This window comes from Rhipicephalus microplus, chromosome 5 (genome assembly GCF_043290135.1).
Source record: "Rhipicephalus microplus isolate Deutch F79 chromosome 5, USDA_Rmic, whole genome shotgun sequence".
NCBI lineage: Eukaryota > Metazoa > Arthropoda > Arachnida > Ixodida > Ixodidae > Rhipicephalus > Rhipicephalus microplus.
Window position 1 is genome coordinate 88,306,754 of NC_134704.1, and position 24,436 is coordinate 88,331,189.

Here is a 24,436-nt window from a genome sequence, read left to right on the forward strand (position 1 = left end):
TCCAACTTCATGTCATTTTTTAGAATTTTACCTTCGTAGAACCTTTGTCTCTTTTAATAATGGGTTGTTTATTCAACGAAAGGGCATTTGTATTGGCTCCTGCGTTGCACCTGTCCCTTGTAGCATTTTTTTGGCGTCTATTGATTGTGCTTTAGAAAATGCTGTTGATCCAGGAAAAGTCCCTAAGATTTTTAGATATGTGGACGATTTCCTCGTGATGTTAACTTCTACTAACCCTGTAACGCACTCTAGCGAGGTAGATTTGGTTTTAAACCTGTTCCGACAACATGGAAAAGGCTTAATTTTTACGCAATAACTGCCCATTGACGTAAGCTGGCAGTTTTTAGATACTAACCTGACTCTGGGCGAGGGTGTTGTCTGTTGGAAGTTCAGCCCTAGAACGAGAAAAGGACTTCTTTTTTATGATTATGCACATTCTAAGGTGGCGAAGAGGTCTATAGCTGCTATGTGTTTTCGTTCTGCGCTGTCCAAGTCATGCCAGCACACAGTGTTTGATAGTTTTTCCATTCAGGTATCGCGGCTCACTGCAGCCGGGTTTCCTTATTCGGTCTTAGTCAGTGTTGTAGCGCTCGAAGTACCATTCTAGGCGTGTAAGTATCATCCTTTCCATGACTTTTCCTACGCAACTTGCGAGGGCAACAGGGCGAAATGATGTCAAATCAAATGGTGACTTTCCTGCTTTGAGTAGTGGCACAAGTCGACTTATCTTCCAATTCTCGGGAACACTGCCCGCCAGCCATGAGTGGTTGTAATAGCTTAACAACTGTCCCCTTGCCTCCAGTTGAAGGTTGGCTAGAGCGGCGTAGGTGATGCCATCGGGTCCTGGTGAAGATGATCGTCGGGAAGCCGCCAAAGATGCGTCAAGTTCTTCTACAACGTATACACAAACTGCATGACGGGTTTTCGGCGAGGTAGGTCATCTCTTGACAACGTGATTGATCTCACAACATTTATCCAGCAACAGAAGAGCCTCAAGCGCATACCACTGGCACTGTTCCTCGACCTCAAAGGGGCCTATGATAACGTAACACATAAAGCCATCCTAGACTCGTTGGAAGGTGTTGGAATCGGTGGTCGGATGTTCCAATGGATCCAGGATTATTTGACGAGAAGGTCCTTTTTTGTACAAACCTCAGATGGACCTACCACCAATTACTATACCTCCCGTGGCGTCCCTCAGGGCGCCGTATTAAGTCCCACTTTATTTAACTTCGTGATGGTGGGACTTCGTGAAATTTTGCCAAGTACTATCCTCATGTTCATATATGCTGACGATATTTGTCTATGGACTTCGGCTGTAACTCGTCTACAAGTACGTGCAAGAGTCCAGCAGGCTGCCACCCTGACATGCTCGTATCTCCGCAAGCAAGGTCTTTCCGTCTCAACGAAGAAATGTGCATTGGTTGCATTTACTCGCAGAGCCATGACACAATACCCCGTTACCATCAATGGACAAAATATTCCATACCAGAAGAACCATCGCTTCCTGGGTGTGATTATTGACAGGGACCTTTCGTGGAGTGCCCACTGCAATTACCTCAAGAGAACGCTAACTTCCATCGTCCATATAATGCGATTCCTCTGCGGAAAATCTTGGGGCGCATCGATAAGGTCAATGATGCAGCTATACAGGGCACTGTTTCTGGGATTTTTGCGCTACAGCTTGCCATTACTGGCAAGTACGTGCAAGACGAACATCCGCACTCTCGAAAGTCTGCAAGGACAAGCACTACGCATGTGATTAGGATTGCCGCAATGCACCTCAACCTACGGGGCAATTATGATCGCAAGAGAACATCCAATTCGAACATACATCACCACTGACAATTTGAGAGCCCACATAAGACACCTCTGCCGAGTTCCTGGTCACCATGTTGCAGTGTTGCCACTTCAAAGACCACACGCGATGTTTTCAAAGATTATTTCTGCCTATAGAGAATGCCTTCCTTTTGGCTTCACTCCAGCAACAAGACCAGCGTCACCCCCGTGGTGCCTACAACAACCACAAGTGTGCCTCACTACTCCGGGAATAACGAACAAGAGCCATCATTCAACAGTGGTCCTACGACAGGTGACATTGTCGCTACTCAACGAAAAATACAGCCAGAGGACCCACATTTACGCCGATGGATCGGTCTCGGCTGACAGCTCCACAGGTGCTGTTGTCATCCCGGCGTACCAGGTCACTATAAAGCTCAAACTGTCGCATAGGACAACATCCACAGCAGTGGAGCTTGCCGCCTTACGTGCTGCTATACTTTATATCGCGGAAGCCCGACCTCAAAAATGGGCTGTGTTCTGCGACTCCAAGGCATCTCTTCAGAGCTTGCAATCAGCTTTACGACAGAGGGAGCATCAACAACTAGTGAATGAAATAAGCGAATTGATTCACGAAGTTTTATCGAAAGGACATGACTTGGTGTTCCAGTGGTTACCGGGACATTGTGGTATTGTCGGTAATGACCTTGCTGATAATGCTGCCCGATCCGCCCACGCGGACGCCCAGACAACCCCAATTCCATTGTCGAGAACCGACGCTGCAGGGGGCCTTCACTCGTTTGCTAACACTATGTCGGAAACTTGGCTGAGTGACCCCAGTGTCAGGAACCGCCGCCTACACAAATTGGACCCATCGAGAAAGCTTCAAGCTCTATCGGACCTCTCCCGCCAGGCTGCAACTTTACTGTGCCGCCTGTGGTTAGGAGTAGCTTTTACAAAGGCGTACTCCTTTCGCATAGGAATGGCGGATAGCTCCCGATGTGAATCGTGCGACACTGACGAGACAATAGAACATCTACTGTGTTCATGTGAACGCTTTGCGAGCGAACGCAACTTGCTACGCGAAACGTTAGAGACACTAGACAGTAGACCTTTTTCCGAAGAGAAGATACTTGGCTCATGGCTCTACGCGTCGCTGGCCAGCAAAGCGACGCGGGCATTGCTAAGTTTTCTAAAGACGACCGGACTACGCAACCGCTTATAAGCGTGCAATGGACAAGGTAACATCTACACACACGTTGTCCTTCACTTCTCTCTCTCTTCTCCTTTAATCCCTTCACCCCTTCCCCCAGTGCAGGGTAGCAAACCGGACGTGCGTCTGGTTGACCTCTCTGCCTTTCATTTCTTCTCTTCCTCCTCCTTTTCCTCCTTAGTCAGTGTGTCTGAAACAGTGCTTCAGAGGTTGAAGGGGGAACGCAGGAGACCAGAGCCATTGCAAGGGCAGAGGAAAAGACCGCATGTTGTACCATGCGGTCTTTTGTACCAGACCGCATGTTGTACATGCGCAAAATCTCCCACAACCTGAAAAAGGTTGCAAATCGGCACCATGTGCCAGTGATCTTCTCTGCTCCAAATAAGCTTTCAAGGCTCTGTGCCCGCATTTCTTTAAGAGGTGCCAAGGTGGTTTGCGATAAGAAGCACGTAAAGCTGTTCCTGCGTTGTGCTGTGGGCACTGTTTATGAAATTCCCCTGAGCTGTGGAAAGGTCTATATAGGCCAGACAGGGCGCTGTACAAATGACCGTCTAAGGGAGCATGCCTTATCAATTAGGAATTGAACAGGGTCTCATTTGCCCTTTCACTGTGCTTCGTGTGGCTGCACGCCGCAGTTCGATCGCACGCGAGTACTTGGAAGGAGCCGGGATGCGCTGGCGCGGGAGTTACACGAAGCCTTTCACATAACGAAGAAAGGTGACTCATGCGTCAGTGTGCTTCAGTTCTGGTACATAACAGTGAATTCCAACTGTTGGATCTAGATGTAATTTAGTTGGGTGCTACGAAGTGTCTGTCAGTCCTTTTTTTCATGGTTTTTCGTCGCATTTTTTTTACGAAGGCTTGGGTGTGTTTGGTTTTTTTGACGTCTTTACATTAGGCATATCTGTTTGTTGCTGGTTCCCAGATATCATGTTTGCAATTACCGGTTATTACATCATAAAATTGTTCATGCCTGCACGTGCGGTGAATGAAATGGTCTGCGCATGTCCTCCAAAAGCCTATATATTGTGAATGCTTCGTGAAAATAAACTTAGTTGTGAGTTGGCGCTCTTTCTGTATCATCTTTTTTTCTCTTGGTCAACCTTGCGCCACGTATTTCAGCCTAATATATACCAACTAGCCCAACATAACGTACTATGGAACCTGGCCCTCACGCAGCAATTTTGTAAAAAGAACTTAGAGGTATTTTGGCATCCATTCAGCGTATCTCTTTGAGAACGCGTTAGGGATATTGTCCGGTCCAGAGGACTTTCTGATATTAAGGTTCACAAGCATGTTCATTATGCCCTGTTCACTAACAACAATATCGGGCATTCACGGCGAAACAGTTTCAAAAATCGGTAATACAGAGTTGTCACAAGAAAAAACCGATTTGAAGTTATCGTTGAAAGCATTTGCAATTCGAGCAATATTGTGCGTAAGAATGCCTTCGATATTAAAAACGTCACACTCTTTCGAAGCGGGCGAAACGCTCCTCCAAAGTTTCTTGGGAAATGAGGTCAAGTAATGCGGCTAGGATTCCCCAAAATAACGCTGCTTATCTGTTTGAATTTGATTTTTCAGTTTTACTGAAAGCTTAGCTATTTGTTCTGAATACGCTACGTTCAGACTACGTTTTTTTCTTTAGACGCTTTATTTGCCTTCTTAACCTCAGTGTTATCCGAGAAATCCACGAATTTTTCGCTTGGATTTTTTAATTACCAGAGGCACAAATGATTCAATGCATTCTTTGACAATGTCCTTAAACCAGTTCCATAAATTATGTACATCAGTTTCATTATTCGCAAAGTTATCAAAGTTGAATGAAAGGAGATCTATAATAGCAGTATCATCTGCACGATCGAAATCAGGAAAGGATAAACAGGGCAATGACTTATCAAACACTGTGTCACCTAGAGTAAATAGCACTGCATGATGATCGGAAATTCCCGGATATATCTCAGTCGTTGCCTGAGTTGTAATTGCCTGGTTAACGAAGAAAAGGTCTATGGTTGACTCAGTGGTCCCTTGATTTCTTGTGTAGCCTTCAACTAGCTGAAAGAGGTCAAAAATGTTGCAAATATCAAGCATAGCTTCACCCTAAGGGTCGCACTGCTTCAGGGCAAATTGTTTCCAATCTACATTAGGTAAATTATAATCACCTGTCATTATAATCTGGTCATCATGCTTAATATTCAGTTTTAAATAGTTCTTTAATTCATTCAGTACGTCAGCAGGAGCGTTTGGGGGCCTATAAACACCTCCTATAATGTAACGGACATCGTTGTGACAAGCCTTACAAAAAATACCTTCTACTCCTGGCACATCAGCCATTCTACATATTTTAAGGTTATCCTTGAAAAGTACACAGACGCCGCCGCCTTTACTAGCCCGGTCATTTCTGTATGCGCTGTAGCGAGACGGAACAAATTCACTATCAAAAAACCGAGTCGCTTAGCCATGTTTCCGTCAAGACAGCAATAGCAGGATCGTGCGAATGTATTATTGCCTCTAATTCAGTGGCCTTATTAAGAACACTCCTGCAATTTACATTTAGTATTTTTAGTGCGCCATAGTGCTTGTTTTTGTGTCAATTAGATTTTTCTTCAGCCGATAGCGTGACCCCTTTCCTTCGTCCCATGCAAACAAGACGTCATCGACCTTAAGCTTATCATAAACTAGCTTTGTCTTACAGCCACGCAGCCTTTCCTCCTCTGAACTTTTCCACAATTGCTTCCGTATTTCTTGAACTCGTTTGGAAAAGTCTTCAGAAAGGGACAATGTGCTTCCCTTTATTTAAATGCACTCGATAAAACGTTAGTTTTTTCCCGGTAATCAAAAAATTTTATGATCACAGGTCGTGGCCCGGCCTTTGTTTTTTTTGCCCAACCTGTGACATCTTTCAATGCCTGTTACTGTTATTTCCAACTTCTGCTGAAAAATATCTTCTTCTATTTTAGCTTTCAGGTCCTCATACTTCTCGTCAGGGGGCTCCCCTAGCCCGTAAATGATTAAGTTATTTCTGCGGCTTCTATTCTCAAGGTCATCTACTTTGTCAATAAGTGTTGATACCTGCTCTTCAAGCTTTGATGTTGACACCTTCATATTCTTAATAGTGGGAAATAAAGTATGCCGTTAATACTTTATTCATAGTTGGTAGAAAAATAAATACCGCAAATTCCTCTCACCAGTCCACCGGATCGGGTTTACTGCCGCCTTTGATGGATCGGTTTTCAACCATGCGCTTCACTCTGAGCGGCTTCGGCAGTGCGTGACATACAAAGTACACCTGAGAAATAAACGAGGTCGCATGAATGCCTAAAACGTGTATAGAAGAGGTGAAATGGGTTAATCTAAAGGTTGTATAAAATAGACTTGTCATTGAGGTATATCATAACTTAAAATACAGAAGGTGTTCTGTAAAATGCTCATTGAAGTACAGCTTAGGTCCACCAAGCGAGCCAGAAGTCGAAGGGGAGACCGAAGCTGAAGAAGATGAAACCTTGAACATCTTTCAATTCTTGACATTATTAGAAACTCCTGAAAATTTTTGACAAACCTAGTTGTCAAATAATTGGCTTTAGCATTATTTTCTCCTCAAGGCTTTTTAAAACTTCGATCTGGCGTTATTACACGCCCATCAACTACTTCAGCATGTTACCCTTGGTGGCGTCAAACGTCTGCATACGACATGACAATTAATTTAAAAAAGATCTGCTCATATCTCACCTTATAAATAAAGGTAATGATAAACGGTTTTAATAAACGCCTATTATAAAGGCTTATCATAAACGCTGTATGCCTGTACCTCAGTACAAGTTTAAAGCGTTTTATCTTTTTGCCTGCAAATACCTCCACCTCTTTTAGTTTTTTCAGTTGGCTTAGCAACTCGCTTCACTGTGGTTAAAAAAGTGATTGTGTCATCTTGAACTCCCATGAAGCTTGTCGATAAGTCGGTTAGAAAAACACAAAATTGCATGCACTCGCTCATTTTGAAATTTGAAATTTGAAATTGCTTAATTCAAAATGATTAACATTTTCATAACAGGAGTTTAACCTTGTTATAATAAAACTCCCACGCGTGTGCAGGCAAGCACACCCGAACACGAAAAAACCCATGAGTTATTAGTTAGACTGTGTCCTCCCTTGTTTGTGTGTCACAAAAATCTGAAAATAAAAGCGATTCGGGGGAAATATATGTGCCAACACACCTTTTCGCATTCGGCAGAACTTGTCAACAGACGCCTAATTTTATACGGCAAAGCTTAGCCGTCAGTTTGCTCTTCTAATCAACGTCTGACGTACACCTAAGGCACTGAGACCGCAGATTGCTTGAACAAACGTGCAATCTTGTGTAAACATACCATAGTGCACAAATACTCAACTCCCTTCAGAATATCTTGAGGGCAAACTGTCGATAATTAATAAAGAGCAGGCAATGGTAGTTCGTGCATCGACTTATTATGGCAGAAGTTAAGCAGGAAATTAGTATTATTATATACGCAAATACAGAGACAAAGTGTAGTCATTTATTGTTAATAATCAAATAAAAATGCATCAAAGGACTCAAGGGAAGAAATTGTTAACAGAACACTTAGATTGTTAATTTTGTGAGTTGTTAAAATGTTGTGCCATGTCTCCTAAATACGAATTGAAAAAGCCATTTGCGCGACCACGCAAGTTTTAAATCATGCACACATTCATAGTGTTATACTTGACTCATGGCGTCACCTTTCTTTGAACAATATCGTGAACCAAAAATAAAGTTTGTAAGTCAATGGAGATCATTGGCGCTTAAACGAAACACAATTATTGACCGAAATGCAGTTCTGCACGCATACTGAGATGAAGTTCCTTATCATGCGTCATTTTTCACTCCTTTCAGAGAACATCATCCACACGATAAGCGGTATTCTATTTTATTATCGCTTCCATGCACCCTAAACATTTTGTGAAATTCCCATGCGCGGATAAGCAGGTCGGTTTGCTTAGGTACGTCCAAGCGTGATTTCTCGCATTATCACCTTTGTGAATTCAAGTGGCGTCATGTGAAAACCCTTCTTCTAGATTGCTGCTTACTATTTATTCAAATACTGGGGACCACGTTTCGTCACATTGAAGTCCTCTTAGCAGTGCACGACTTATATGAAATGTCAATAGGGAAATTTGTGGGAAGAGGCATGTATAAGCTTTTTTTAGTGAGTCTTTGATGGCTGCTAGAAAAGATGAAATGGAGCTTTTACCATGTGTAATAGACTTGCGGCATTCAAGAAATAACTGATGCGACTTAAAGGATGGTGCAACGTTAGTGATAAAAGATCTGCATAGATAGGCACAGGAATAAACCTCAACCACATTGAGGTACTGAACGGCTTTTTCCAGTATTGATCGGTTATTATCAGCCTAGTGAAGGTGATCGCGTCACAAATCTACTGCCGCAGAAAGTACTAGTATCTTTCAAGTACGAGCGAAGTTACAGGGACTTCTCGCATGCTTTAAACGCTTTCTATGCTCGTTCATTCCAGCGAGTGCACCGATAGCTACACAGAACATTATGACAAGAGAGTAAGAAGCACAAATCCGTATTTCAGAACGCAGCATTACCTTAGCCATTTTTTATTTGAGCCCGCAGCTCACAATTAGTGTAATCTCGAATACGTTGATGTAATACTATAGTGTGCGTAATTACAGCACTATATAGAGAGCGATGTGGACACGTCCCTTCATCTCTTGGTGGCCGTGATGAATATACAGCTTACGGTGCTGAATTTCACTAATGACAACTTATGGGGCTCAATTTCACTAATTGCGAAGTCTTTGTGGTTGCAGCGCATTAGAAAAATAGTTTATGACACCGTTTGTCTAGAGCAAAGTACGTAATATTCACTTGCATTCGGACTTTATGCGCTGATTTCATGCCATCTGGAGTTCTTTATTGTTTGGCTCCCAAAATTGCAGGGGCCTCTACTGTACTGATTGTCAGCATTTTCAAACCATTTTCAAAAAAGTGTTGAGGGTCACTTTCAACACCAGGCACCTGTCACTCCACGCTAGATCACACCTGCATAAATGGCTCTGTTGGAGCTATACCCAGCAGCTTTGGTCTGTGGTGTCAGTGGAACAGAAATGAAGTGCATCATCATCTTTTTAATACTCAGTAACTGGCACGTACTTTATGGAGCCTCAGTATTAGCGATAATGTAGACAGTTTCCTGTTAAAGTAAAAGTCGCGCAGATGAGTTTTCAGCTGTGTTATTTTTTGCACTAGAAACCCATCGCTCTGTCACACCATCGCGTGCACTGAACGAAGTCATCATGCACATGATATTCTGGCACATGGCAGAATGTCATGTCCATGATGACTTCGATCCAGTCACGTGACATTCTCGCACATGCCAGAATGTCATGTGACTGAATCACAACGTTGGACTGGATTGCAACGTTGTATCTCAGTGTTGACACTCGCATGACCCGCACAAGATAACCTTAACGCTGATTATTCTGCTAGATCAACACACAGTATATCACCGGAGGTTATCCACAGAATGTTCATGAAAAAATTCACCGTAACTCTGTTGTGCGCATTACTTTTAAAAATGCAGACATGCCACTGATGTGACGCGAGCCGTAAAGGCAGGCGCCAGTATTCAGTAAACTCATCTTCAAACCTTTGTATACTACGAAGCCTAAGCAGGCAAGATGAATGCGTTCACCGCATCAAACTTAGAGTTCTCAACAAAAGCTCTTCGATGCAGAATATTCAAGGGATGAACTCACGCTCTACTCTGAAGGCTTCTGAATTCTTCTGAAGGCTTGCAACACGCTCCATGGGACTACTTCTCATGTAAGAGGGACAGTGCCGGAATGCGTCGCAGCACGTGAAGGCAAGCTCGAGTTCGCAGTTTCAACACAGTTTAGGCTCTTGGCAGGGCGACATCATTTTGTTAGGTTGTCTCGGTGCATAATGTTATAATATCAGCAAACAACTTTCTCAAGTGTTATGATTATTACGAACATATTTACTGTGTCGACTGAAAAATACAACTAATTGCAACATCGTAAGCAAAATTGTATAGACTTACCACAGGATCAGTACATCAGGCAGCTTTTTGGTGAAGTCTACTAGAAAACGTGTTCCTTCTGTGAGAGTTACCGATGCACGCTGCGCCTTTTTCTCAACGTTTCTATTCTACCTCGTCATTAAAATGGTGAGAACAGGTATACGTGCATTTTTAAATTGATAAATGGTTCTGTAGTTCCGCACATCGTACAGTAGTTCTGTCGTCCTTCGGCGCATTACTTCTAAATTGGAAGTATTTTTTTTTGTACTGCAGGCACTTTTGTATATCAGTCGGCCTGCACATCTATCTATCTATCTATCTATCTATCTATCGAGCGGCCTACCTCGGGGAGCTCCCGAGATCACACTCTTGATTGATAGATATGTGGCGTTTAACCCAAAAAGAACCACCATATGATTATGAGAGACGCTGTAGTAGAGGGCTCTGGAGATTTAGACCTGCTGGGGTTCTTTAACCTGCACACAAATCTGAGTACACGGGCCTACAACATTTCCGTCTCCATTAGAATCGCAGCCGCCGCAGCTGGGATTCGATCCCAGGACCTGCGAGTCAGCAGCCGTGTACATTAGCCACTAGACCACCACTGCGGGGGTAATAACACCCTTAACTTGGGGTAAACCAATAGTCGTTTAAGAGGGTAAGATGATTTCACGAGTATCAATCGCTGGTCATGACATGAATAATGTCACAATCCTTCACATACGTCTTGAAACCCTTGCCGCCACACGTGTGGCACATACTCGTCCGAGGGTATGTGGCACAGGTGATTGCAAGTTTATATTTACCCAGGAACAGCGATAACTTGGATGGATAATTTTAATGCGTGATCGTTAAAAAAAAGATGACATCGGCAGCAGTGACTTGATAAATGCAAAGAATAAATGTCAGGCTTCCAGCAGGAATGGAACCCATGCATTCTGCGTGGCAATCAAGCATTAAAACACAGACGCTAGGAACTGCTTTTCAAATACACCGTAATGTTTGTGGAACGTCGATTTCGGTTGTATTGCTGCATATCACACGCGATAAATATTACATATATATATATACTCCTACAATAACTCCATTGCGTCGAGTAACGTAATCTGTATTTGTACTGAAATCGTACGGACATTTATTTATATAGCAGTAGCGTGAAAGTTACAATACTCGTGAGCATAAGCACTACATATCAGCATACCATTTCTGGTGTTACTAATACCCGTGATTCTGATGGCATTGTTACGCCACTGTAAGCAAGTGGTTATATTAATATATGCGATTATTTAACATCTTTGTATGTAGAACAAATGTACGTATGTTTAGCGTCATTTCGTAAGGTTTCGCTATAGAAACATTAAAAGGGCAGTTATCTTCCCTCTCGCTTTTTCGCACAACAATTCCCAACGTACGTCAGATCTTCCGAATTGTCTCTACCGCTTTTTACTATTATTTACAAATACTGTTGGTCGTTATGGCCGTAACAGGGTAGGTAGAGTAAATGTTAACATAAAACAAAAAACAAGAACAACGTATTGTAATGAACACAGAACATAAAAAATACACAAAGGGAAAATATTTTTCTTAGCACGCTGTTAATAAAAACGTACATACATATATTGTGATGGTGGTATAGTATGCAATATGAAGTAAGTACACGATGTATTTTCGATTTTCGAACAACATGGCAATATATGTTCAATACTATAGCAACACTTAGTGTTCACGACGTATTTTTAATGCACTTTTCAAAGCTTTCTATGCTGATCGAATTCAGTAACTGATTCCACTCTTTTATCGTTCATGGAAAAAAGGAATACGCGAACACATCAAGATTGCACTTTGGTACCGAAAACACAAATCGATTTCATGATCTGACATTGCTGGAGGGCATGGGAACAACATAAGGTTTAGTTTCAATACTGATATCTCCTTTTCATAACAAAAAAAAAAGAAATCTAAGTCGACCGACTTTCCGACGTAGAGCCAGCGTAAGCAATTCAAGCAACCGAAGCTTTTCAGAAACGGAATTATTTCGTGAATAACGTGATAAAATTAGCCTTGCGGCTTTTCCCAGTATTTTTCGACTCAATTTATTAACTCCGACTGGAATGGATCGCATACTGCACTGGCGTATTCTGACGTTGGCCTTACGTAGGTCAAATATGCAAACAGCTTAACAGATGGTATTGCTAGCTTTATTTTGCGACAAAGAAATCATCACTTTTTTTTTCTGCAGCTGCACAAATGCTGTTCACGTGGGGTTTCCAACTTAAGTCATTTGAAATAATTTGGCCTAGGTATTTTATCGAGTCAGCTTCCTTTAGAGTTGTAGATTTTTATCATATTGACATTTATGTACATGTTTTTTTTCTGTTCGTAACTCTGAGCATAACTGATTTGGATTCATTGATTTTCACTTGCTATTTAGTGGGCCATCCTTCTACAGCTCTAAGAGCTTGCCTAAGTGACGACTGATCATTCTGGTTATTGATTACATGGTATATTAGGCAATCATCTGCGAACAACCTGACTGTTGATTGATTGATTTGTGCGGTTTAACGTCCCAAAACCACCATATGATTATGAGAGACGCCATAGTGGAGGGCTCCGGAAATTTCGGCCACCTGGGGTTCTTTAACGTGCGCCCAAATCTGAGCACACGGGCCTACAACATTTCCGCCTCCATCGGAAATGAAGCCGCCAAACACAACCTGACTGTTATGTCGTCACTTATGTCATTAGCAATATCATTTATGTAAATAAAGAAAGCAAGGTTCCCAAAACGGATCCCTGTGGTATGCTTGAAATTATGCTTAGCAGATCCGATTTGTTGTCATTTATTTCAACGAATTGAGTCCTACCTGTGAAGTATGAATAGATTCATGCTACAACTTCATAATGTACATTCATTTCCATTTGCTTATTCATTGAGTTGGTCAGCACAACCCAGTCAAGAGCCTTCCATAAATCTAAACATATAGCGTCGATCTGTTTTCTCTTATTCAGTGCAGTCGAAAAGTCACAAATTGTTTCTACCAGTTGTGTAACAGTGTATAGGTTCCGTCGAAAGTCGCGCTGGTTAGAAAAAATTTCCCTTCTGTTTTCAAGGTAACAGTAAATTGACTTTGGTAATATGTGCTCTAGAAGCTTGCAGCGCACGCACGTCAATGAAATGAGCCGGTAGTTTTCTATGTCTTGCTTTCCACCTGATTTCTGTACTTTAACAGCTTTTGCAACTAGCCAATTATCTGGGATTTGTTTCTGTACTAGCGATGCCTTAACTGTATTCTCAAGATAGCGGCCTACTCATTTTGAATACCTGCGTAAAAAAGCATTTGTTATACTATCGGGACCTATGAATTTCTTACATTTAATATTAGGGAAAAGTGCTACAATACCTTCATATGACACCTCTATCTCAGGCGTTTTAAAATGTAAGGGGATCATAGCGCAAAGGGGGAAAAATCATTTGCAGAACTATCAGAAAACACAGATTGGAAAAAAAGTAATTAAAACAAGATGCAATATGAGAGAATTCAGTCAAAAGTTCATCATTAACAACAATGTCTCTAGGACACTCGTTATCTAGTGGCAAACGGCGCCAAAACGGTGTAGATCGTCCCTCATAAAACCAGTCAATGTAACATCATAGAAGGTTTTCTTAGCAGCAGTCAGCTTTGTGCGCAAGGCAGTGCTTAGTGCCGAAAGTTTACTGTGATCTTTTCTTAACTTTTTTCGTTCACGGTTGATTTTTCATTTTAAATGTGTGATATCACGGGTTATCAATGTATTCTGCTTATTTTGTTTTTTCTTTTTTATTGCTACAAACTTGCCAATGAAGTGAAATACGATGTTTTTAAATAAATTCAGCCCACATTGCATTGACGTCATTCGTCTGACTGAAGTGATCTAAACATAGCGAAAGGTGATCAATTATGCTTGTGTCATCGGCTCTGACATTTCAAGTCAATCTGAAAGTTTCTTTAGTTTACTCCGCAATGTTGGCGTATGTTGAGATTCTTCTTCACCGCAGGCATGCAGGTTATTTCCCAGTGATTACCGTTGACTGACATATTTATTTGACCTCAGCTACGGGCAACTTTCCGTGTTTACTTTTTTCTTCACTTCGAGGCACTTTATCTTACCAAGCAAAATAACGGTAAATACAAGCAACGTCTGCTACAGTGGTGCCATCCCTTAACATAACTTTAATAGAGAGCTCACCGCTGTTCACTAACTGGCAGTCGCTGTCTTCGGATGACGTAGGTAGAACGTAAAGAGCTTGTTTATGAAACTACTGTCTACAGTGTGGCGAATCCAGGTTGTTGCGACACTCTTCTGCGTTAGCCGAGAACCTCGCAGCGAAAAGGAGACTGAAGACTAGTTGGTATAGAGCGTCGGAAAGAATTGGCTGTATATATCTCACAGATAAAAAAGAAAAGCTATTTCAGCATCAGAAGCAACAAGATAGGAATTCTGTGTCACGTCGAGTTACTGAAGGAGTTTTTATCTTGAATGATAAGGGGTTCCATGTCAGGGTAGGCGTTAGGCGCGTTTGTTGCTTGTGGTGTGTGTGTGTGTGTGTGTGTGTGTGTGCGTGCGTGCGTGTGCGTGTGCGTGTGTGTGTGTGTGTGTGTGTGTGTGTGTGTGTGTGTGTGTGTGTGTGTGTGGGTGTGTGTGTGTGTGTGTGTGTGGACAGTGTCAACGTAGTATGTTTTTTTTTTCATTTTTCTGTTCATTTACAATGTTTTTACCTAGGACTAGGGTACGAAGAAACAGCGAAGTGCTTGCAGTCGAACATAAGATGACTGCAGTTACTCGACCATGAGAGGGCTGTCTGGTGTTAGGAACAGTAAAAGGAACGCAAACTACGGTGACGTAGATAGTGACTGAACTGAGCAGGCATTCTGACATTATGAGAAAGCCAACGATAAGTGATTTAGCAAGCGAACAGAGCACCTCTACAGCTGCTTCTGATTTGCAGGCATTACTGATTTTCACGTCTAATAAATAGACGAAAGTCGTCCCTTTATATGGGCGCAGTTACATGCCCATGATATCTAGTGAGGCTTGATAAGGCCGGAGATAATTGAATGATAATATATCAGACCTCCAGTTATCAAAACAGATTGTGTACAAAAAGCGACTGAATTGCCTTTTTCATGGCCTCTCTAAGGGCATGTGACTTTCCTAAAGCCACAATTTTGCTTTGTATGGACGGTGAAGGGCTCTCGAAAAATCAGTCTCATTTTTTATCATTTATGAACTTCATAGAAAGGATACATATTGCACTATTACCACAACATTGATATTTTCTTTATCAGTGTCTTTTTTTTAAAGAAGGCACAACACCATGCTACATGGTGTCTGCAATACAGTGCAACAGTGGCACACCCTAGAGAAGATGGCTGTAATGATTGCTGAAAGGGCACCCGCCCCCTGAAAATTGTCAATGTTCCACGTCTGGACAGGAATACACACAAAAGCTCTCTTGAACATTCTTAAACTGCGATTGCACACACAATCCGAGTTTACTCCTCCACGAAAAAAAAATCACACTATTTCCACGGACTGATTGATGATGAGTGGGGCGAAGCGTCCGCCAGTCCGCCCGTGCTTCCGTCCGCCCGTTCGTCTGTCCATCCATTCGTCTGTGCGTCCGTCCATTCATTCGTGCGTTCTTGCGTCTGTCCATCCATCCATCCATCCGTCCATCTAGTGAACACTTCAGTACAGCTATCTCATATTTTCATTGTATATTTATTATAGAAGTGTCACCATTCAGCGGAAATTCCAAGGACTAAACGAGATGTGGCTATCTACAACTACGACAACTATACTACTACTACTACTACTACTACTACTACTACTACTACTACTACTACTACTACTACTACTACTACTACTACTACAAACATCACGGATGCGCGACTAACAGCATAAGGAGTTTCGCCCCTAAAATGAAAGCGCTCCCTAGCGTAAGTTTAACATAATTTTTTGCTAGTTCATCAGAAAATTACACCGACGCCATGTTCTTTATAACATCTGCATTGATTTATTCCACCAACAGCTATCACGTAGCGGTGATTCCTGGAACAAGGGCTACGTACTACATACATATAGGACGACCGACCCACGCCTTAAGGCGCTTCGCCCCTTGATAAACAAATTTCGCTTAGCTACTGGATGCTGGTCAAGGAGATTTACGTTGCTAGACGCTGAGGAGGAGCACGAGAAAAGAATTTCCTCACGAGAAACCTACAGTCACTTCTAGTTCAGCAAGCTTATTCGCTCGGTCTTATCAGTCGTATGCGGTGCAGTATTTCACTATCTCCTTGGTTTGTCTTTTGTAGTCTGTGCTTTTACTCACGCTGCTGCGTGTTGGCGAAAGGAAGTGTATGAATCAGAAATGAGAATGAAATGCACTACCAAAGTTGTTATCTCGCATGGCAAGAAGTAGTCGTAAATTAGAACAGCCGGAACTTTTTGTCACCCCACAGGAGCGCAGAAAGCATGCGTGTAGTGTTTATGTCTGTAATTCGCTAGCGTACCATAATTTTTTAGGAAGACAATGATACATACTGCGGAAATCTATTATCGGCCTCATGAGTGGGGCTCACGGAGCAAGCTGCCTCGTGATCTGGCGAAGAGATCTTGCTGAATTTAAGAAAATGTAGCTTTTTCCAGTATAATCACGCTTCATACGTGGAAAGCACGACATGCAGCGAGGCTTTTCTTGTCAACGAGAGGAGCACCGACATCTTTTCATTCACCAGGGTGGCTGTGAAGGTTCGCCGACTCTTGAATAGGCGTGCGGGGCCTTCATTACTAACCCCACTCGAAGCTCCCACAGAGACCTGTTTCCTCGGTGACGCTGGGCGCTTCTCCCTCTCTCGAGATGAGCAATTAGGCAAGAAGCGGCGGCACAACTCTCACGAACACTTCGAGTGCACACGCACCTAACCTAAAGCGAAGGCGACAACGTGGAGGGCTCTGCTGTTTCTTCCGCCTTGAGGTTACTCTAGCTATGTCCTGTTTTTCCGCCTTATGCACTAAGCTTTTATGCACACTTCTTCTTTTCATTTGGTGCCTTCGAGTGCAGTTTGTTTCTTTTTAGTCTTTCCTATCACTCAGTTTCACAGCTTTAAAATATTTGCCTTTATTACATTTGCAATTTTTTATGCACTGCAATTTATCTTGTACTTCTTGTTGTACATGACAAATTGCAGTCGAACATTCTTGCCTCGCTTGTCTGAAGGTGCACTTGTCACATAGTGCAGGTTTCGCATTCTTGAGAGATGAAAGGGATATCGCTTCTCAATTACCGCAATTTGCAGGTTTCTCTCATCAGCAGTCTTTTTAGATCTTGAACTACGTATGAGTTTTATACTGTGAGTGTATCCTGAACTTGCCTTCGTGTTTGAGCGGCAGCCATTTAGTTTCTTAAGGATTCCTGCGTTAATCTATAAGAACAGCAAGCTCTCTACAAACAATTTTCGTGACTGAATAGAACGGACGTCAAAGTAAGTCTAAGTTGCACTCTTAATTTTTAAGCCACATTCTCATCATATTCGTATATTCAACAAATATCATATAACACAACCTGTTAAGCCATACAAGGTTAATATATTTTTTGCAAAGCAGGCTTTTCATAACTGAATCTCCGCTTACAATTTCTCAAAACTTAGCACAAGTGAAATGTTCCGTGAAATGGTAGAAGGCTGTCTTGCAGTGTTTCTACGAAACAAACACGTGTCTATTTTATCACACTAAACGTTGTAAGGCCACAAACAACGCTTCATTATTGCCACTGTAGGCCGCCTGCAAAAAAACAAAACAAAAAAACACACGCATGCCCAACGTACCACTTTCTGACAAAAAGACTACAGCCGATGGACTCACAAGAATGTGGAAAAACCTTTTTCCATCAACCCCAGTAAGGTTCGTGTCTTGGATTAGCAAATGAAATAAGACAGCGCTGTTTTTATGCAACAGAGTAAAGGTAATACTGATTTATACACAGTTATTAGGAACATACGATGCACTAGCTGACCTAAAAACCATTTGAGGAGGTAGAAACAGTGAGTATTATTTTTTCACAAAGTGTACAAGAAAGCGGTGTTTTCTTTTGTTCATTTCATTGTTGTTCTTTTCACGGAGCATTACCGTAAGGCCACCGCGTTAGAACAAATGGCCGACACTGCTGACCAGTTGTTCTAGCTGGCCAGCAGTGCTCGCCCCACTGCTCTTTTGTGAAATATATGTGACGGCCTGTTTAAGAATACGATACGATCACACTTAGCTCACTGTAAAGCAGCAGTAGCACCACCGCACTGCTCTGTCAGCTTGCCCAACCGACCGTCTTGGCTAAATCAGACACTTTCTGTAACTAAACAAATAAACGTACAAACTAGGGTTGCGGGAAGGGCAAGAGAGCGTAAGGAAGACAAGCGTTTTCTCATGTTCCTAGGCTCCTGTGCTTTTCCCCTCTACATATCTTATTCTATGCGGTAAACATGCCCTATACATGACGTATTGCTGCTCGCTAGCCCACTTTCTTATAACAGTAGATGTGGATACTGAAGCTTACATTACTCACGCTCCTTCAACCCCGCCCGTCTTCTTATGAGTGATAAAAAGCACCTCAGCCAGTCTGCGCGCTGAAACGCTGGCTATAGCAGATCATCGTCCATCTATGTCGACTTCCACAAGTTTTCTCTCACACCCACATCATACAGAGAGTGGAAACCGATATAATCTTACAGTAAGCATTCATAGAGGCAAGAACAGTGAAGATTCGATCGCGTCGCCTCTATATTTACCAGGACCAGGAAAGTCAAATAGGACAGTTCTTGCCCAGTTTTTTTTTTGTAGAGCGTGCTCTGCCTCAAAGCTACTGCTAGTGAGGTGAAGCAAACGTCTAGCAAAAACCGACGCCATTTGTATGCACACAGATTACAAGGTCACAAATGCGGAAAAGAAAAAGGAGATAGCACACACAACGCTCCACATTATTGGCGGAAAAGGACGTTCCTGAGGCTGCCACGGTGCATAGTTGAAGCATTCACCTAATTTTATCGGGCTTAGCTACGAGTACATTCGTAGTAAACTCTTGGTCAGGGAATAGGGAGAATATCATAGCTATACAATTTTAGGTTTCAAGATTCCAAATGAGTACCAGTGATCTTGCCTAAAATATTTTGTTGTTCTTTAGCAGCTTCATTGAATAGAAATTTACTGGAAAGCTACTGCGCTTTTGGCAATCCAGCAGCCTTTCTGAACCATTGTAGCCAGAATGCTCTTCCCATGCATGTGTGTTTTTGTTTTTTTCCGCGTGTACATGCGCTTTTTTTCTTTTTTTCCTCTTTCCCTAGACCCCTTTTTTGCCCCCATTCCTCCACCCATAGTGCTGGGTAGAACCATATGCTAACATCTGGTTAACAGCTTGGCCTTCTTCATCATCATCTCTCTCTCTCTCTCTCTTCTAGAAAGCTTTTGTCACAGAATATTTATCAGACCACGTGTGTATAATTTTGACATTAAACTAGTTTCGTGAGGTCAATCAATAAATCAAATTCTTGTAGTTACCTTTTCTTGAGTGTGGCTGTTTAGAGCTAGATGGTTTTAAAGGAGAACTAAAGACCAAAATTGTTTTTTGCGCAGTAAAAAAACTACGATTTCCTGACACCGAAAACACGACTCTTACCACGACCAGACGCTCGATTAGTAACAAAACGCGCGAAAAAAATATGTGGGTGGAGGCGCCGCCGAGATTTCCGCACCAAACACTTTGGCGTCAAAAATTTCAGAGGCATCTACTGTGTCTTGCTTGCGTGTATATATATATATATATATATATATATATATACATATATATATATATATATACATATATATATATATACGTATGTATGTATATGTGTGTGTGTGTGTGTGTGTGTGTGTCAAAGCTTTAGGCCGGGCAAGAAGACAGAGGACGACAAAGTGATGAGCGTGGACAGCATCCGCGGTTACTCTGAGGATGACGAGATTGAAGCAGCTGCTCTTTTGTTCTGTTAATGCAGACCTCGTTTTCACTGGAAGCACCGTCATCCTGTATACTGTTATTTTCACGTCACAACTATGGTGGAGGTGTGGGACTTCTCCACCTGATGCCTGGGACACCTCCGCGCCTGGCACTTCAAGTACGCCACCGCAACCCGTTCCTGCAGTTGATACTCCTGTCCACCGCTACAGTCATCAACAGCGAGGTCTTAGTCCCGAGGCAATCTCGCTCGATTTTCTCCAGCGACACACCGCTCATGGAGAAATGGCTACTGGAGGGCCTTCACAGCCTACTGTTGATCAGCCTCAAATTCCCGAGACCTTCCATGGTGAGGTTTATGAAGACGTTGAGGACTGGTTAGCCCAGTATGAGCGGGTCGCCAAGGACAACCGCTGGCCCACTGAAGAAAAGCTATCGCGTTTCTACTTTGCTTTGCCAGAGAGCGCTCGTACATGGTATGAGAACCACGAGTCAACGCTGTCTTCGTGGGATGAATTTCGGCAGCAAGTTCTCGGGACATTCGCAAACACTGTCCGCCATGGCTATGCTCTGCAGCTCATCGAGGCACGCATACAAAAACTAAACGAGAGCGTCGCCATGTTTGCGGAGGACATGACCAGCCTATTTTGGCGGGCTGACCCCGAGATGCCTGAAAATAGAAAACTCCGATATTCGATGAGGGGCGTCAAAGAAGAGCTGTTTGCTGGTTTTCTACCCAACGCGCCAACAAGCGTAGCGGAATTTATCAAAGAGGCTACAACAATCGAGCGAGCACTGCAGCAACGGCGCCGATACTACGACCAACCAAACAACACATCTCCCAGCCTCTCTGTTTTGACGTCCAGCAGTGACTGTTCTCTGGGTGAGGTCGTTCGTGAGGTCGTTCGTGAGGAGATCTGAAATCTGCCTGTGACTCCGCAAAAAAATACCGTAGCTTGCGTTGCAGAACTAGTGCGGCAAGAACTCCGCCAGGCATTTTCGTTGCCCGAATCGCTCTCAGACCAGTGGTCTGTAAGCTACGCGTTGGCCATCCGTCAACCCAATCGAGTGACGTAAAACTCGTCTTCACTGGCTTATCGCGGCGACAGACAAGCCGTGGGCCCCAGCTTCTAATCCGCCGCTGCTATATCCACAGTCTAACGTGCTTACGCAAACGTCGCCGATGTACACTCCACCGAGATCGGCATTTTGGTCGCAAAGGATGCCCACCAGTCGACCATTCATCCGTAAGATGGACTTGTGGCGTACCGTTTACCGTCGACCACTTTGCTTCCATTGCGGAGAAGCCGGCCATGTTTTCCGCATTTGCCCATACCGTGACCATAGACATCACAACATTTTACAAACCTCCCCTCGTGCTAATTTCAATAATGGCCTTGACAGCAGTGCAGGCCAGCAAGCACAGAAACCTGATGTGCCGTATCGCCGACCCCGCTTTCCTTCGCCAGCACCTAACTCGCCGCAGCAACGCAGTTACGCCGAGGTGGTCCGGGGCATATCCCCTAGCCCTCGTCGGGGAAACTAACAGCAGTGACCTTTAAGGGGAAGGTTCCCACTCTTCGAGATGCTACCACACCCCCAACATCTTCTCTACGACGCGATATGACGGATGATACCGCGGGTCGTACGACGGACGATACCAAGACCGATAAGACGTCACTGACATCGACGGAAATATACAAATTTGTATACACGGACGCCTAGTAACAACGCTGGTAGACACTGGTGCGGACTTCTCTATCATCAGCCGTAAAATCGCCGACTGCCTAAAGAAAGTCAGAACAACATGAACGGCCCCGAACATAAGAACCACAGGGGGTCAATTAGTGATGCCGATGAGCAAATGTACCACTCGAAATAATATCGGCAGTCCAGATTCTTACCGGAGTGCTGCAATGACCTGATTTTGGACATTGACTTCCTGCATAAATACGGCGCCATTATCAACATTCCTGAGAGACCGGTTACGTTTTAGATGGCCCCAGGTGAAGTTTCGAATGAGTCTTGTACGGAACATCGACGTAAACCTTTACGCGTCTTCAAAGACGACGCGACCATTCCACTGCGGTCGAGTGCACTCGAGGCTGTGACATGTGACACGTTGAGCAATTCTAAAAACATCGCTGAGCAAATTGCAACACTACTATTCAGCCATGGTTTATCTATCGGAAGAGGAGTCGTGAGCATAAAATGCAGACACACGCACGTCCTTGTTACAAACTTCAGCTCTGAGCGCCGACATCTAGTGAGGGGCGTGGCAGTCGCATACATGAAAAAGCTCGCCGAGATGACAGACTGCCTACCTCTTGAGAAGGATAATTCAACTGATCTGCCCCCATATCTCTATCTGTTGATATTGATCCAAGGTTGCTGCCGGATTCGAAGCAAAGTATCCTGCAGCTTAATAACCAGTTTGAAGATTGTTGCTCTTTGACATCCAGGGTCCGTCAAACGCCCCTGAAGAAACATTGAATTATAACCGACGACATGACCAGACCCATCAGGCAAAATCCGTACCGGGTAGCTCCAAGGGAACGTGAAGCCATCTAAAACCCGGTGCGACCGATGCTTGAAGATGACTTTATGCAGCTGCCGAAAAGCCCTTGGTGTTCGCCGGTTGTATTGGTGAAGAAAAAAGATGGCACCTTACGTTTCCGCGTAGATAACCGCAAGCTGAATCAGGTGATAAAAAAAGGCATCTACCCACTTCCACGTACCGACGATTCACTCGATCGACTATGGCATGCACGCTGATTCTCGTGATGGATCTAAGCAGTGGGTATTGGCAGATAGAAGCCGGTGAAAAAGACCGGGAGAAAACAGCTTTCGTGACACCTGATGAGCTTTTTGAATTTAAGGTACTTCCACTTGGCTTGTGCTCAGCACCGGTACCGTTTCAGCGGCTAGTGGACGCCGTACTATCAGGCCTTAAGTGGCAGACGTACTTATTGTATTTAGATGACGTCATCGTATTTTCCGCCACATTCGAAGAACACGTCAGGCGACTGCACTCAGTATTGCAAGCTATCCGTTCCACCGGACTAACACTTAAGCCGGAAAAATGCCCCTTCGGCTTCGAAGAGCGTCTGTTCCTGGGGAATCTTGTCAGCAGTGAAGGTGTGCGGCCTGACCCTGAAGAAATAGCTGCCGTTACAAATTTTCCAGCGCCACCTGACCAAAAGGCGGTCAGACGGTTTTAGTACCGTGTGCGTACACCGACGCTTCATTGAAAACTTCTCGCGCATTGCCTCGCCGTTGACTCGCCTTACCAGAGAAGACGTCGCATTCGTATGAAATGAAGAGCAGCAAAGATCATTCGACAAGCTGCAACAACGCCTTCAGATGCCACAAGTCCTCGCACAGTTTGACGATGACACCCCGACAACAGTGCACACCGACTCTAGCAATGTCGGCTTAGTAGCTGTACTTGTGGAGTGGCAGGATGGCGCTGAACCGGTAATTGCTTACGCGAGCAGAACTCTTTCATGTGCGGAAAAAATTATTGCACCACGGAAAAAGAGTGCCTTGCGGTGGTGTGGGCAGTTATAAAATTCCGCCCATATCTGTATGGTCGTCTTTTTAATGTTCTCAGCGACCATCACTCCCTCTGCTGGCTGAAGAATTTAAAAGACCCTTTAGGATGGTTGGCGCGCTGGAGCCTGAAGCTTCAAGAATTTGAGATCACGGTGGTGTACAGGTCGTTGTGGCGACATTCAGACGCTGATTGCTTTTCTCGTGCGCCATACAAACTAGCGGCGGCAAAAGAGGACGATTTGTCAGAAATGCAAACACGGCTATTGTCGCACAGCTGCAACAAGATGACCCGGAACTAGAACCAATTATTTATTTTTTGGAGGGATGCACTTCAGCTGCACCCAGGCTGCTTGGAGGGGGCTTTCATCATTTTGCTTGCACAAGGACGTTCTGTATAAGATGAACTTCACGCCACACGGAAACGACTACTTACTCGTCGTGCCAACATCTCTAAGGGGCGAAGTATTACAGGGATACCACGATGAACCAACATCCAGCCACTTGGATTACACGCGTACGCTGTGCAGAGTGAGGGAGAAATACTTCTGCCCAAGACTGATGGCAACCGTTCAGCACTACGTTCAGACGTGCCTTGATTGCCAGCGCAGAAAGTCCCACCCATCAAACCAGCAGGCCTTCTCCATCGTATTGATGAGCCTGTTACTCCATTCCCTCAAGCCGGAAAGGTTATTTTGGGCCCATTTCCAACCTCATCGGCAGGTCGCAGATGAATTATAGCAGCCCCCGACTACCTCACTTGTTATGCCAAAACCAAGGCTCTGAAGAGGGGCACGACAAGTG